Source organism: Hylobates moloch, unplaced genomic scaffold (genome assembly GCF_009828535.3).
Source record: "Hylobates moloch isolate HMO894 unplaced genomic scaffold, HMol_V3 SCAFFOLD_19, whole genome shotgun sequence".
Classification (NCBI taxonomy): domain Eukaryota; kingdom Metazoa; phylum Chordata; class Mammalia; order Primates; family Hylobatidae; genus Hylobates; species Hylobates moloch.
In genome coordinates, this window is record NW_026652294.1 from 57151956 (window position 1) to 57167189 (window position 15234).

The following is a 15234-nucleotide window of genomic DNA, read 5'->3' on the forward strand; positions in this document are numbered from 1 at the left end:
CACTAGGTCCCACATCCAACACTGGGGATTACCATTCAACATGAGATTTGGATGGGAACACATCCAAACTGTATCACGTGTGAAGTATTAATTTATAGCTCCAATCCTGAAACTTGGTTTTACTTTTTTATTTTTGCATAGGAAGTTAAGTTGCCTCAGTCCTCTAGATTTTTTCTCTTTGTATGGTATTTATGGGACCACCTTTGGCAAATCAGCTCTTTAGTAACTGGACTCTGTCTTATTGACTGCATTACCCTCAGCACCAAGTCTAATGTACTCAATAAAAATTTTTACTAAAACAATTTTTCAGATTTTCTCCTCATACTAAAAGGTGTTCATGAGTGACCACATTATTTTCCTTCATTAAGGCCATATTTGCTAGGATTATAATAGACAATGGCTAATATTTCCACTCTTCTCTTACTTAGTGTCAATAATGCTTATAGAGTTTATTGCCAAATGTACTAGATATCTAGTTCCTTTAAGAAATATATGGCTGGGAATTCAAATGCAAGAGCAACATAATTTTCAGCTATTGCATAGTACTATGTTAAACTATATTATGACTTCATCTCTAGTTTGCCCTCTACTTTTTTATAATAGAAATTAACCAGCCTGGTGTCATGTATAGAGCCACATGTCTAAACTTACTCTCCCTGATTCACACAGCTCACAGTAATTAGACAAGTCACAGTACTTTTTGAAGGTAGTAGTTCTGTGTCTCCAAATCATCAATTTTCCACCTTTCTTGACTTTGTCAGGTGAGGCTGACTTCCCAGAATGTGTGTGTGAGCTGTAAATTCATTTTCTATCACTCAGAAACCTAGGTTTCATGTCATTTGATGACATTTAGATGATACCATGATAAAATCAACATGTCTATATATGGGTAGAGACCAGAAAGGAACCGTTTTTTAAATAAACCAAGTAAATTTTAGTATTCATTATTTTTAATGATTTAACTCTTTATATTGTTAAACAATTAAAATGCTCAAAGTTTTGAAATTGAGACCGGAGTTTCCATAGTAAATGAGCTTTCTTTCTAAAAATGTATTTTGCAAAATTAAGAACTTTTATTAGTTAATACAGTCAACACATTTTTATTGGATTTTAGAGTTCAACCTAATCATCATATCTTTCGAATGCAGGATAATTCTGCCAAAGCTATTTTTCTTAGTCTGTCAAACACTAGGAATGAAACGTTTTTTCCTTATTCACTCAGATTGTTGGACCAAGTGAACTAGGAAACAAGTTGGGGTCATATGTATGTTCCCTTTTCATGTGATATTGTACTGTGCAAATTTGTTTTGCCATCCCTGGACTTTTTTCATTTTCATTTTCAGCTTATGTCAATAAAGGAATGTAAACATGATGGAAACAAATGAAATGTACATTGTTTCTAGATAGCATTGGCAACACCCGGTGTCTTTCTTTGTCATTTCATTTTCCCAGAAAATAAAAGTGGTCTGATTTCATATCCCAATGCATGAAAACAAAAAGAAAACAATGTGTGTCTAAATGAGACTAGAATTTAAGAAGGGACACAATAGAAATTAGAAAATCTTTAATAAATGAAAATTAAAAGAAAATATACCAAAACCCATGCAATACAGTGAAAACAGTGCTAAGTGGGAAATTTACAGCTGTAAAAGCTGACACTAAAAAAAGAAGAAAGAGTTCAACTCAACAATAGAACTGTGCACTTTAAGTAACTAAAAAAAAGTACAAACAAAAGCCAAATCTAGCAGAAGAAAGGAAATAATAAAACTGGAGCAAAGATAAATAAAATAGAGAATAAGAGCAATTTTTAAAAATCACTGAAACTAAGAGTTTTTTTTTTTTTTTTAAATTTCAACAAATTGACAAACCCTTACTAGGATTATTTTAAAAAGAGAGAGAGAAGACTCATAAAACAAAAATAAGAAATACAAGAGGAGACACTACAACTGATGCCACAGAAATAAAAAAAGATCATAAGAGACAACTATGAACACATACACTCCAACAAATTTTATAACCTAGAAAAAATGGATGAATTCCTAGAAACATACCACTTACCAAGACTGAATCATAAAGAAATAAAAAATCACAACAGAACTATAAGGAGATTGAATCAATAATTAAAAACCCCTGAAAAAAGAAAAGCCCAGGACCAAATGGCTTCACTGGAGAACTTTACCAAACATCCAAAAAAGAATTAACATGATCCTTCTCAAATTCTTCTGTAAGATCGAAGAGGAGAGGACACTTCCAAACTAATTTTATGAGTCTATATTGAGGCAAAAATCCTCAGCAAAATACTTGCAAACAAAATTCAACAGCATATTAAAAGGATTATACACCATGGCTACATGGTTTAACATATAGAAATCAATATAATAAACTAAATAAACAGAATGAAGGGGGAAGAACCATGATCACCTCAATTGATGGTGAAAAACCATTTGACAAAATTCAGTGTCCTTTCATGATTTAAAAAAAGGCTCAATAAACTAGGAATAGAAGGAAATTACCTCAACACGATAAGGGCTATTATATGAAAATCCCTCCATTAACATCATACTCAATAGTGAAAACCTAAAAGGTTTTCCTTTAAGCTCAGGAAAAAGGCAAGGATGCCATTCTCATCACTTCTATTTATCCATAGTATTTGAAGTCCTAGCCAGAGTCATTAGGCAACAAAAACAAATAATAAGCATCCAAATTATAAAGGAGGAAATAAAATGATTTCTATTGGCAGAGGACATAGTCTTATATGTAAAAAATTAGAAAGATCACAAACACACACACACACACACACACAATGATAACTTATAAATGAATAGAGCAAAGTTTCAGGACACAAAATCAACAAACAAAAATCAGTCGTATTTCTGTATACTAACAATGAATAATCCCAATAGGAAATTAAGAAAATACTCCCATTTACAATGGCATCAAAACCATAAAATATTCAGGAATAAACTTAACCCAGGAGGTGAAAGACATGTACACTGGAAACTATCAAATACTGCTGAAAAAATTAAAGATGACAAAAATAAATGGAAAGACATTTATTTATATCCATCATGTATTGGGAGACTGAACATTGTTAAGATTTTCATATTCTCCAAAGTCATCTACAGATCTAACGCAATCCCTATCAAAATCGCAGAGGCATTTAAAAATTTATTTATTTTATTATAATTTAAGTTCTAGGGTACATGTGCACAAGGTGCAGGTTTGTTACATATGTATACATGTGCCATGTTGGTTTGCTGCACCCATTAACTCGTCATTTACATTAGGTATTTCTCCTAATGCTATCCCTCCCTCATTTCCCCACTCTACAATAGGCCCTGGTGTGTAATGTACCCCGCCCTGTGTCCAAGTGTTCTCGTTGGTCAATTTCCACCTATGAGTGAGAACATGCGGTGTTTGGTTTTCTGTCCTTGTGATAGTTTGCTCAGAATGATGGTTTCCAGCTTCATCCATGTTGCTACAAAGGACATGAACTCATTCTTTTTTATGGCTGCATAGTATTCCATGGTATATATGTGCCACATTTTCTTAATCCAGTCTATCATTGATGGACATTTGGGTTGGTTCCAAGTCTATGCTATTGTGAATAGTGCCGCAATAAACATACATGTGTATGTGTCTTTATAGTAGCATGATTTATAATCCTTTGGGTATATACTCAGTAATGGGATTGCTGGGTCAAATGGTATTTCTAGTTCTGGATTCTTGAGGAATCGCCACATTGTCTTCCACAATGGTTGAACCAGTTTACAGTCCCACCAACAGTGTAAAAGTGTTCCTATTTCTCCACATCCTCTCCAGCACCTGTTGTTTCCTGACTTTTTAATGATCACCATTCTACCTGATGTGAGACAGTATCTCAATGTGGTTTTTATTTGCATTTCTCTGATGACCAGTGATGATGGGTATTTTTTCATGTGTCTGTTGGCTGCATAAATGCCTTCTTTTGAAAAGTGTCTTTTCATGTCCTTTGCCCACTTTTTGATGGGGTTGTTTGATTTTTTTCTTGTAAATTTGTTTAAGTTCTTTGTAGATTCTGGATATTAGCCCTTTGTCAGATGAGTAGATTGCAAAATTTTTCCCCCATTCTGTAGGTTGCCTGTTCACTCTGATGGTAGTTTCTTTTGCTGTGCAGAAGCTCTTTAGTTTAATTAGATCCCATTTGTCTATTTTGGCTTTTGTTGCCATTGCTTTTGGTGGTTTAGACATGAAGTCTTTGCCCATGCCTATGTCCTGAATGGTATTGCCTAGGTTTTCTTCTAGGGTTTTTATGGTTTTAGGTCTAATATTTAAGTCTTTAATCCATCTTGAATTAATTTTTGTATAAGGTGTAAGGAAGGGATCCAGTTTCAGCTTTCTACCTATGTCTAGCCAGTTTTCCCAGCACCATTTATTAAATAGGGAATCCTTTCCCCATTTCTTGATTTTGTCAGGTTTGTCAAAGACCAGATGGTTGTAGATGTTTAGTGTTATTTCTGAGGCCTCTGTTGTGTTCCATTGGTCTATATCTCTGTTTTGGTACCAGTACCATGCTGTTTTGGTTACTGTATCTTTGTAGTATAGTTTGAAGCCAGGTAGCCTGATGCCTCCAGCTTTGTTCTTTTGGCTTAGGATTGTCTTGGCAAAGTGGGCTCTTTTTTTGGTTCCATATGAACTTTAAAGTAGTTTTTTTCCAATTCTGTGAAGAAAGTCATTGGTAGCTTGATGGGGATGGCATTGGATCTATAACTTACCTTGGGCAGTATGGCCATTTTCATGATATTGATGCTTCCTATCCATGAGCATGGAATGTTCTTCCATTTGTTTGTGTCCTCTTTTATTTCATTGAGCAGTGGTTTGTAGTTCTCCTTGAAGAGGTCCTTCACATCCCTTATAAGTTGGAGGCCTAGGTATTTTATTCTCTTTGTAGCAACTGTGCATGGGAGTTCACTCGTGATTTGGCTCTCTGTTTGTCTGTTATTGGTGTATAAGAATGCTTGTGATTTTTGTACATTGATTTTGTATCCTGAGACTTTGCTGAAGTTGCTCATCAGCTTAAGGAGTTTTTGGGCTGAGATGATGGATTTTTCTAGATATACAATCATGTCATCTGCAAACAAGCACAATTTGACTTCCTCTTTTCCTTATTAAATACCCTTTATTTCTTTCTCTTGCCTGATTGCCCTGGCCAGAACTTCCAATACTGTGTTAAACAGGAGTGGTGAGAGAGGGCATCCCTGTCTTGTGCCAGTTTTCACAGGGAATGCTTCCAGTTTTTGCCCATTCGGTAAGATACTGGCTGTGGGTTTGTCATAAATAGCTCTTATTATTTTGAGATACGTTCCATTGATAGCTAGTTTATTGAGAGTTTTTAGCATGAAAGGCTGTTGAATTTTGTTGAAGACGTTTTCCGCATTTATTGAGATAATCACGTGGTTTTTGTCTTTGCTTCTGTTTATGTGATGGATTACATTTATTGATTTGTGTATGTTGAACCAGCCTTGCATCCCAGGGATGAAGCCAACTTTATCTTGGTGGATAAGCTTTTTGATGTGCTGCTGGATTCGGTTTGCCAGTATTTTATTGAGGATTTTTGCATTGATGTTCATCAGGGATATTGGTCTAAAATTCTCTTTTTTTGTTGTGTCTCTGCCAGGCTTTAGTATCAGGATGACGCTGGCCTCATAAAATAAGTTAGGGGGGATTCTCTCTTTTTCTATTGATTGGAACAATTTCAGAAGGAATGGTACCAGCTCCTCTTTGTACCTCTGGTAGAATTCGGCTGTGAATCCGTCTGGTCCTGGACTTTTTTTGGTTGGTAGGCTATTAATTATTGTGTCAATTTCAGAGCCTGTTATTGGTCTGTTCAGAGAACTTCTTCCTGGTTTAGTCTTCGGAGAGTGTTTGTGTCCAGGAATTTATACATTTCTTCTAGATTTTCTAGTTTATTTGCGTAGAGGTGTTTATAGTATTCTCTGATGGCAGTTTGTATTTCTGTGGGATCAGTGGTGATATCCGCTTTATCATTTTTATTGCATCTATTTGATTCTTCTCTCCTTTCTTCTTTATTAGTCTTGCTAGCAGTCTATGAATTTTCTTGATTTTTTCAAAAAACCAGCTCCTGGATTCACTGATTTTTTGCAGGTTTTTTTGTGTCTCTATCTCCTTCAGTTCTGCTCTGATCTTAGTTATTTCTTGCCTTCTGCTAGCTTTTCAATGTGTTTGCTCTTGCTTCTCTATTTCTTTTAATCGTGATGTTAGGGTGTCGATTTTAGATCTTTCCTGCTTTCTCTTGTGGGCATTTAGTGCTATAAATTTCCCTCTACACACTGTGTTAAAGGTGTCCCAGAGATTCTGGTATGTTGTGTCTTTGTTCTCATTGGTTTCAAAGAACATCTTTATTTCTGTCTTCATTTCGTTATGTACCCAGTAGTCATTCAGGAGCAGGTTGTTCAGTTTCCATGTAGTTGAGCAGTTTTGAGTGAGTCTCTTTATCCTGAGTTCTAGTTTGATTGCACTGTGGTCTGAGAGACAGTTTGTTATAATTGCTGTTCTTTTACATTTGCTGAGGAGTGCTTTACCTCCAACTATGTGGTCAATTTTAGAATAAGTGTGATGTGGTGCTAAGAAGAATGTATATTCTGTTGATTTGGGGTGGAGAGTTCTGTAGATGTCTATTAGGTCTGCTTGGTGGAGAGCTGAGTTCAAGTCCTGGATATCCTTGTTAACTTTCTGTCTCGTTGATCTGTTTAATGTTGACAGTGGGGTGTTAAAGTCTCCCATTATTATTGTGTGGGAGTCTAAGTCTCTTTCTAGGTCTCTAAGGACTTGCTTTATGAATCTGGGTGCTCCTGTATTCGGTGCATATATATTTAGGATAGTTAGCTCTTCTTGTTGAATTGATTCCTTTACCATTATGTAATGGCCTTCTTTATCTCTTTTGATCTTTGTTGGTTCAAAGTCTGTTTTATCAGAGACTAGGATTGCAATGCCTGCCTTTTTTGTTTTCCATTTGCTTGGTAGATCTTCCTCCATCCCTTTGTTTTGAACCTATGTGTGTCTCTGCACGTGAGATGGGTCTCCTGAATACAGCACACTGATGGTTCTTGACTCTATCCAATTTGCCAGTCTGTGTCTTTTAATTGGAGCATTTAGCCCGTTTACATTTACGGTTAATATTGTTTTTTGTGAACTTGATCCTGTCATTATGATGTTAACTGGTTATTTTGCTCATTAATTGATGCAGTTTCTTCCTAGCCTCGATGGTCTTTACAATTTGGCATGTTTTTGCAGTGGCTGGTACCAGTTGTTCCTTTCCATGTTTAGTGCTTCCTTCAGGAGCTCTTTTAGGGCAGGCCTGCTGGTGACACAATCTGTCAGCATTTGCTTGTCTGTAAAGTATTTTATTTCTCCTTCACTTATGAAGCTTAATTTGGCTGGATATGAAATTCTGGGTTCAAAATTCTTTTCTTTAAGAATGTTGAGGCCGGGCGCGGTGGCTCACGCTTGTAATCCCAGCACTTTGGGAGGCCGAGGCGGGCGGATCACGAGGTCAGGAGATCGAGACCACGGTGAAACCCCGTCTCTACCAAAAATACAAAAAATTAGCCGGGCATGGTGGCGGGCGCCTGTAGTCCCAGCTACTCGGAGAGGCTGAGGCAGGAGAATGGCATGAACCAGGGAGGCGGAGGTTGCAGTGAGCCGAGATCGCGCCACTGCACTCCAGCCTGGGCGACTGAGCAAGACTCCGTCTCAAAAAAAAAAAGAATGTTGAATATTGTCCCCCACTCTCTTCTGGCTTGTAGAGTTTCTGCTGAGAAATCTGCTGTTAGTCTGATGGGCTTCCCTTTGTGGGTAACCCAACCTTTCTCTCTGGCTGCCCTTAACATTTTTTCCTTCATTTCAACTTTGGTGAATCTGACAATTATGTGTCTTGGAGTTGCTCTTCTCGAGGAGTATCTTTGTGGCGTTCTCTGTATTTCCTGAATTTGAATGTTGGCCTGCCTTGCTAGATTGGGGAAGTTCTCCTGGATAATATCCTGCAGAGTGTTTTCCAACTTGGTTCCATTCTCCCCATCACTTTCAGGTACACCAATCCGATGTAGATTTGGTCTTTTCACATAGTCCCATGTTTCTTGGAGGCTTTGTTCATTTCTTTTTATTCTTTTTTCTCTAAACTTCTCACTTCATTTCATTCATTTGATCTCAATCACTGATACCCTTTCTTACAGTTGATCGAATCGGTTACTGAAGCTTGTGCATTCATCATGTAGTTCTTGTGCCATGATTTTCAGCTCCGTCAGGTCATTTAAGGACTTCTCTACACTGTTTATTCTAGTTAGCCATCCCTCTAATCTTTTTTCAAGGTTTTTAGCTTCTTTGCGATGGGTTGGAACTCCCTTCTTTAGCTCGCAGAAGTTTGATCTTCTGAAGCCTTCTTCTCTCAACTCGTCAAAGTCATTCTCTGTCCAGCTTTGTTCCGTTGCTGGTGAGGAGCTGGGTTCCTTTGGAGGGGGAGAGGTGCTCTGATTTTTAGAATTTTCAGCTTTTCTGCTCTGTTTTTTTCCCCATCTTTGTGGTTTTAATCTATCTTTGGTCTTTGATGATGGTAACGTACAGATGGGGTTTTGGTGTGGATGTCTTTTCTCTTAGTTAGTTTTCCTTCTAACAGTCAAGACCCTCAGCTGCAGGTCTGTTGGAGTTTGCTGGAGGTCCACTCCAGACTGTGTTTGCCTAGGTATCAGCAGCAGAGACTGCAGAACAGCAAATATTGCTGAACAGCAAATGTTGCTGCCTGATCGTTCCTCTGGAAGCTTCATCTCAGAGGGGTACCCAGCTGTGTGAGGTGTCAGTCTGCTCCTACTGGGGAATGCCTCCCAGTTAGGCTACTCAGGGGTCAGGGACCCACTTGAGGAGGCAGTCTGTCCGTTCTCAGATCTCAAACTCCATGCTGGGAGAACCACTACTCTCTTCAAAGCTGTCAGACAGGGTCATTTAAATCTGCAGAGGTTTCTGCTGCCTTTTGTTCGGCTATGCCCTGCCCCCAGAGGTGGAGTCTACAGAGGCAGGCAGCCCTCCTTGAGCTGTGGTGGGCTTCACCCAGTTCGAGCTTCCCGGATGCTTTGTTTACCTACTCAAGCCTCAGCAATGGTGGGCGCCCCTCCCTAAGCCTCACTGCTGCCTTGCAGTTATATCTCAGACTGCTGGGCTAGCAATGAGCAAGGCTCCGTGGGTGTGAGACCCTCTGAGCCAGGTGCGGGATATAATCTCCTGGTGTGCCATTTGCTAAGACCCTTGGAAAAGTGCAGTATTAGGGTGGGAATGACCCAGTTTTCTAGGTGCTGTCACGGCTTCCCTTGGCTAACAAAGGGAATTCCCTGACCTCTTCCACTTCCTGGGTGAGGCAATGCCTCACCCTGCTTTAGCTCTTGCTCAGTGGGCTGCACCCAATGTCCTGTACCCACTGTCTGACACGCCCCAGTGAGATGAACCCAGTACCTCAGTTGGAAATGCAGAACTCACCCGTCTTCTGCGTCGCTTACACTGAGAGCTATAGACTGGAGCTGTTCCTATTCGGTCATCTTATTTATGCTCTAGATTTTCATATCATAGAATAAATAAATCCTTATGGAATATTCCTGATGCAATATAGAAATTAAAGGTAAAATCAGATTTACAAGAAAATGAAGTGAATATTTGTCAAATCAAAAGAGAAATGTGACTAGGGAGAAGTGTAGTTCTATATCTTAAATGATTCTTGCAGAAAAATACAAGGAACTGTCTAGGTATTGTATACAGGATAATTTTTTTTAAGGTGCCCATAGTATATATCTAAAGGAAATGAGTTCAATATGTCACAGAAATATCTACATTTTTATGTTTATTGCAGCAGTATGCACAATAGCCAAGATATGGAATCAACCTATGTGTCCAGCAACAGATGAATGGATTTTAAAATGCGGTATATATACACAATTAAATACCACTAAGCCATAAAATCTTGTCATTTGTGGCAACGTGGATGAACTAGGAGGACATTATGTTAAGTGATATAAGCCAAGCCCAGAGAGACAAATTACACATGATCTCACTCCTATGTAGCATCTAAAAAAGCTGATCTCATAGAAGTAGAGAGTGGAATAGTGAGTACCAGAGTCAGGGGAGTGTAGAGGACAGAGAGAGAGAAAGAGAGAGAGAGAGAGCTGTTCAATGGGTGCAAAATTACAGTGAGACAGGAGGAATAAATTCTGGTGTTCTATTGCGTAGTAAGATGACTACTTATATTTTAAAATAGCTAGAAGACATGATTTTGAATGTTCTTACCAGAAAGTATTGATAAATATTTGAGGTGATCAATATGCTAATTACTCTGAGTTGATGTTATGTGATGTATACATGTACCAAAACATCATAGTGTACCCCATAAATATATATAATTATTGTCAATTAAAAACAAATCAACTGTCCATAAAGAATTAGCTAATTAGCTGTAATCTATTTAAAATGTCAATGATTAAAAATTATAAAATAATTGGCAGAGCACGTGGCTCATTCCTGTAATCCCAGCACTTCGGGAAGCCAAGGTGGATGGATCGCTTTTGGCCAGGAGTTCCAGACCAGCTTGGACAACATGGTGAAACCCCGTCTCTACAAAAATAAAATAAAATAATTGGCCAGGTGTGGTAGCACACTGCTGTATCCTAGCTACTTGGGAGGCTGAGGCGCAAGAATCACTTGAGCCCCGGATGAGGAGGTAGCAGTGAGCTGAGATCACACCACTGCAGTCCAGCCTGGGCAACAGAGACAAGACCCCGTCTCAAAACAAAACAAAAAAAAAAATAGAAAGAAATTGGCTAACATAGAAACTGTAGTAAATGAAGTTAACAGATAAAACAAAATGAAAGAATAAAAAAAGAACTAAAATTAGCAAGTAAATACATTACTATTGAAATTTACTACAAAATAATATTAATTACAATAAGTTATAATTTTAATAAATTACTGTTTTCAAATAAGAAAAGTTTTAAATCAAGTATTTAAATAAGTAATAGCTTTTATAAATTGAATGTTAAAAATTTTCAGTACAGTATGGTAAATATAATTAATAATAACATATACTTGAAATTTGCTGAGGTAGTAGATCTTAAGTGTCCTCATCACACACACACAACATGATGAATATGTTAGGTGATGAATGTTTTAATTGGCTTGATTGTGGGAATCATTACACAAGGTACACTTACACCAAAACACTATGTTGTACACTTTAAATAATAGAAATTTTTAAATCTGTAAATCATACCTCAATACAAAATGTCAAAATGTTTGTTTCAATTGATCTATTCTTTGAAAATGCTTTCAAAACACATGAAAAAATATACATGGGTGTGTAAACAATATTTTCCTCCAGATACCACCTTATTTCCCAACTCCACTCCCCCGACTAACCTTCCCAGGGTAATTTTTTATGCACAGTGTACCTAATTCCCCTTCTTGTGTTTCTTCTCCAACCTACTCTCATCTCTCATTTCTGTTCCAGTAATTCTACTAAACCATATATTCCACCATCAGTCAAGGTCACCAGTGACTTCTGTTTTCAGATTCACTAGGATAGTTTGGTCTTCCTTCCCTGAAAGTACCACTGTCCTTTCCTCATTAGTCTTTCCCTGATTCTTCCCTATTTCGCCTTCTAACTGCACTGGCTATCGGCCTCAGGGCATTTTGCAGACTCTACTCTTCAGCCCTTCCTTTAACTGCTGAGGGTCTGCAGGATAAAGTTTATGTTCTCGTCACATTGTCCCCTCTATTTATGTGACTACATCCATTCCCGTACCCTGATAATCAGACATAAAATAAAGAATCCCAAATTAACACCTTCCCCCATGGCATTCTAGACACATAATTCCCACCTGCCAATAAGACATGTACTTACATATCTCCCATGCACCTTAGGAAGGATATCTAATATTTTTCCCTTCCAAGCACCATTTATACCTAAAGCTTCTGATGTGAGAACATCACTTTTCTTTACTTCTCTTTGTAGCATTTAACATAATTGAAATAATATAAATATTTGTCCTGTTTTTATGTCTCTTTCCCTCTTAGACTGAGAGAAACTGTGTTTGCTTTATTCACCTGTATTTCTTTAAGAAAATCCCACAGCTTGCCATTTACTCAATTTATACATATAATAGAAATGAAATGAATGAGTTAATACATTTTACCATATTTTCAATTTGGTTTACAAAAAGAGAAAGTAGACATTGTTTTTAGAATAGAAACATTTACAGAGTTTTCTTTGATACGAATTTAATAAAACAAAATGCAAACTTAATATGAAAAAGTGAATGTTTTATAAATTTTAATACAATGTGAAGATGAACATATAAAATATATAAATATCATAAATACAAGGCATGAAAAAAAGAAGGAAGATAAATAAACAGCATCAGGGCAGTTATCTCTGAGTTACGGATGCCCCAGGAGCTGAATGTTTTTGACATACACTTGCTTTGTGCTATTAATAAAGTATTTGCTAAAACTAATTCAATAATTTCTGATAAAACAGAAGTGAGCTTTTTGAATATCCAAAGTCACATGTACAAGTGTGATATGGCAGATTAGTCAATGAGAATCATTTCATGATGAGCCCAGGTCTTCATCCTTACTTCTCAATCTTTCTTGCAAACTTGTGGATGAAAAAGGTCTCATGATTTCCAGTCTGACAACTTCCCAGGTACAATCTTTATTTCTTCTCTTTCAGGTAGAGATGGATTCCCAGAAATACCTCCTCAGGGCCAGTGTAGAGCCCTCAATCACCCGCCACCCCCAGCTTCTCCCTCTCCCATCTCCTGCACCAAGCAGGTCTCCAGGTGTTCCAGCTGCTGATGACATACAGTGTGGAGTTGGTCCAGGAAGATCATGTTCCATGCAGCAGAGGAGCGCTCTGTGTGAGAAACTGAAGACCTGCTGCAGCACATCATAGAGGAAAGACATAGCCTGAGCCTTCTGCAACTGGCTGACTTCCACCATCTCCTGGGGGAATCTGAAGTCACTTCTGTCCTTCAGACACAAGAAGGGAGAGATTTTCCTCATTTGGCCTAGAAGCACCAAGGTGTTCCTGCCTAGCAGGCCATGATTCTGAGGTAGGTTACATCCTAGAAATCCAAAAGAGCCACAGCTGCACACCTCTAGGGCTGCCAGTAGAGGGAAGAGGAGGACCATTGGGAAATCAGGATGCTTTTGGCCTGGCTGAGCTGAGAGGTCTTCATAGAACCTTGGATCCTAGGTTCTATGAAGACATTCTATGTATGCATGGCTTTAATGGAGCACAAATAGTTTTCATTTTTCTGAGCATTTCTCTCAATTTTTAATTCCACTTATTGTTTTCATTTACATGTCTTCTATATCAGCATCCACAACCTTTTGGCCACCAGTTTGGTGGAAGATAATTTTTCCACGAAAAATGGGGTCAGGGAGGGAATGTTTTTAGAGGCATTAGATTCTCATTAGGAGACACAACTTAGATCCTTCACATCTGCACTTCACAATAGGGTTCCTGCTCTTTTGAGAATCTAATGCCACTGCTGATGTGATAGGAGGCGAGCTCAGGCATTAATGCTTGCTGGTTGGCCTGCTTGCCTCCTGCTGTGTGGCCTACCAGGCCAGGACCGGTACCCCGGTCCATGGATGGGGGTTGAAAAACCTTGTTCTATATGACCTAAAAGGAAGTCATCACTCTACACTCTTGATTTTTGCAATAGAAGTTCAATATTCCCAGTAAACTTACAATATATCAATCCAAATGGATATTGATCGATCAGATGAGAAACATCTTTGTGCTATGTTAGAAGTAAATACTTTTAGCCCAGATCCTAGCCTCCAATTTTACCCTCCATTTTGCATAGGAAATCAGGATCCCTGGGCCCTATGGGTTTCTGTATTCAGTTAGGGAATTACCTATCTCTGGAAATTAAAATTTTTAGGACTATCTTTGTTTGATATTTGATTCACAGAAGACGTTGATGGTTATTAGTGAAAGAACTTCTCTGGTGCTTCCCTCCTTCTAGAATATATTCACTCAGGTTCATGCGGTTATGTTTCCCTGGGGGCTCAAGCTTGGATCAATGAACATTGCCTTTTTTGCGTTATTTTCTTACTGGAGAAATGTAGCACTCCTCAGGCTGTGCCAATACACCTAAAAGAAATTCTGTTGGGTTTTTTTTTCTTTTTTAAGGTGCATATGGGTGCGGAAATTTTAATCTTAAAATAATGTTATTTCCTCAGCAATGATGACTCACAAGGTATTTATCACATCAAGTCATTCCCTAACTGCAGGCTCACCACGTCCTGATGACTTTAGAACTCCTTTCCCAAGGAGGTTCTTGCTTCTTTGTTGCCAAAACAATAAATCCTTTGTGACCTTTGCCCTTGCTCCTAGAATATTTGGGTGAAGGAGTATATGCTCTCAGTGGTGACCTGCTCTTCTTCTGACCCATGCCCTAGGTATCAAAGTCTCAACAGCCCTAGAACGCTGAGAGCAAAGGTTTGTTTTGTCTAAGTAGGTAGAGGAATTATCCAATTGTAATCATTTTATCTTCAGTAGTTAAATAATTTTTACTTCACCAAGTACAGCTTTTATTCTTTAACTCTTTTGCTATCTTTAATTCTTTTAAACTATTGAACAGTGTTTATGCTTAAAATTTCTGAGCTATGCACAGGAGACTCAAAGATGCTGCTGCCTCTCTTTAGAGGCTCATATTACAGAAACTGGTGACCCTCAAGTTGTTCACCAGTTCAGTGTGATCTGTTGAAGTTTCTTACATCTGTGTCTACATGAAACTTTGACGGTGCGCAGTGAGCCCCATGCTATTACGTTGAACAGCCATAGCCATCTTTCCTTTACTGATTTGTAATTCTTCATTTTAAATTTAAAGCTTAACAACAAATGAATTTTTAGAATACTTTTTTAACGTAGCGTTTTACTGGGCAAAGTTTGTCTTGCTGCTACCACATTACATTCTAATTCATGATGAAGTAACACAAACAAAGGAAAGTAAAAGAAAGGCAAAAGAGCTACACTGGTTTTCTCTATAATTTCCAAAATTCGTGTTTTTCTTGTTTCTCATTTCAACTTTTGTAGAAAGTACTACTTGACAGTTGTTTGTAGGGAGAAAGAAAACAGAAGCAATTCTGATTGTCATGAAAGTGAAATAAGGGGAGTGACTTTCCCCT

At 38.0% G+C, this 15234-nt stretch overlaps 1 protein-coding gene and 1 pseudogene across 2 annotated transcripts in view; one reads left to right on the plus strand and one right to left on the minus strand.

Moving 5' to 3' along the window:
- Positions 1 to 14427, plus strand: part of IFNE (interferon epsilon) — a 33922-nt gene extending 19495 nt beyond the window's left edge. For both annotated transcript variants that reach the window (XM_032138395.2, XM_032138394.2), the window contains one exon: positions 12764 to 14427. The gene's annotated coding sequence lies outside the window, so the exon portion shown is untranslated. The remainder of the gene's footprint in view (positions 1 to 12763) is intronic.
- Positions 12640 to 13224, minus strand: LOC116458610 (interferon omega-1-like; annotated as a pseudogene).
- Positions 14428 to 15234: the final 807 nt, after the last annotated feature.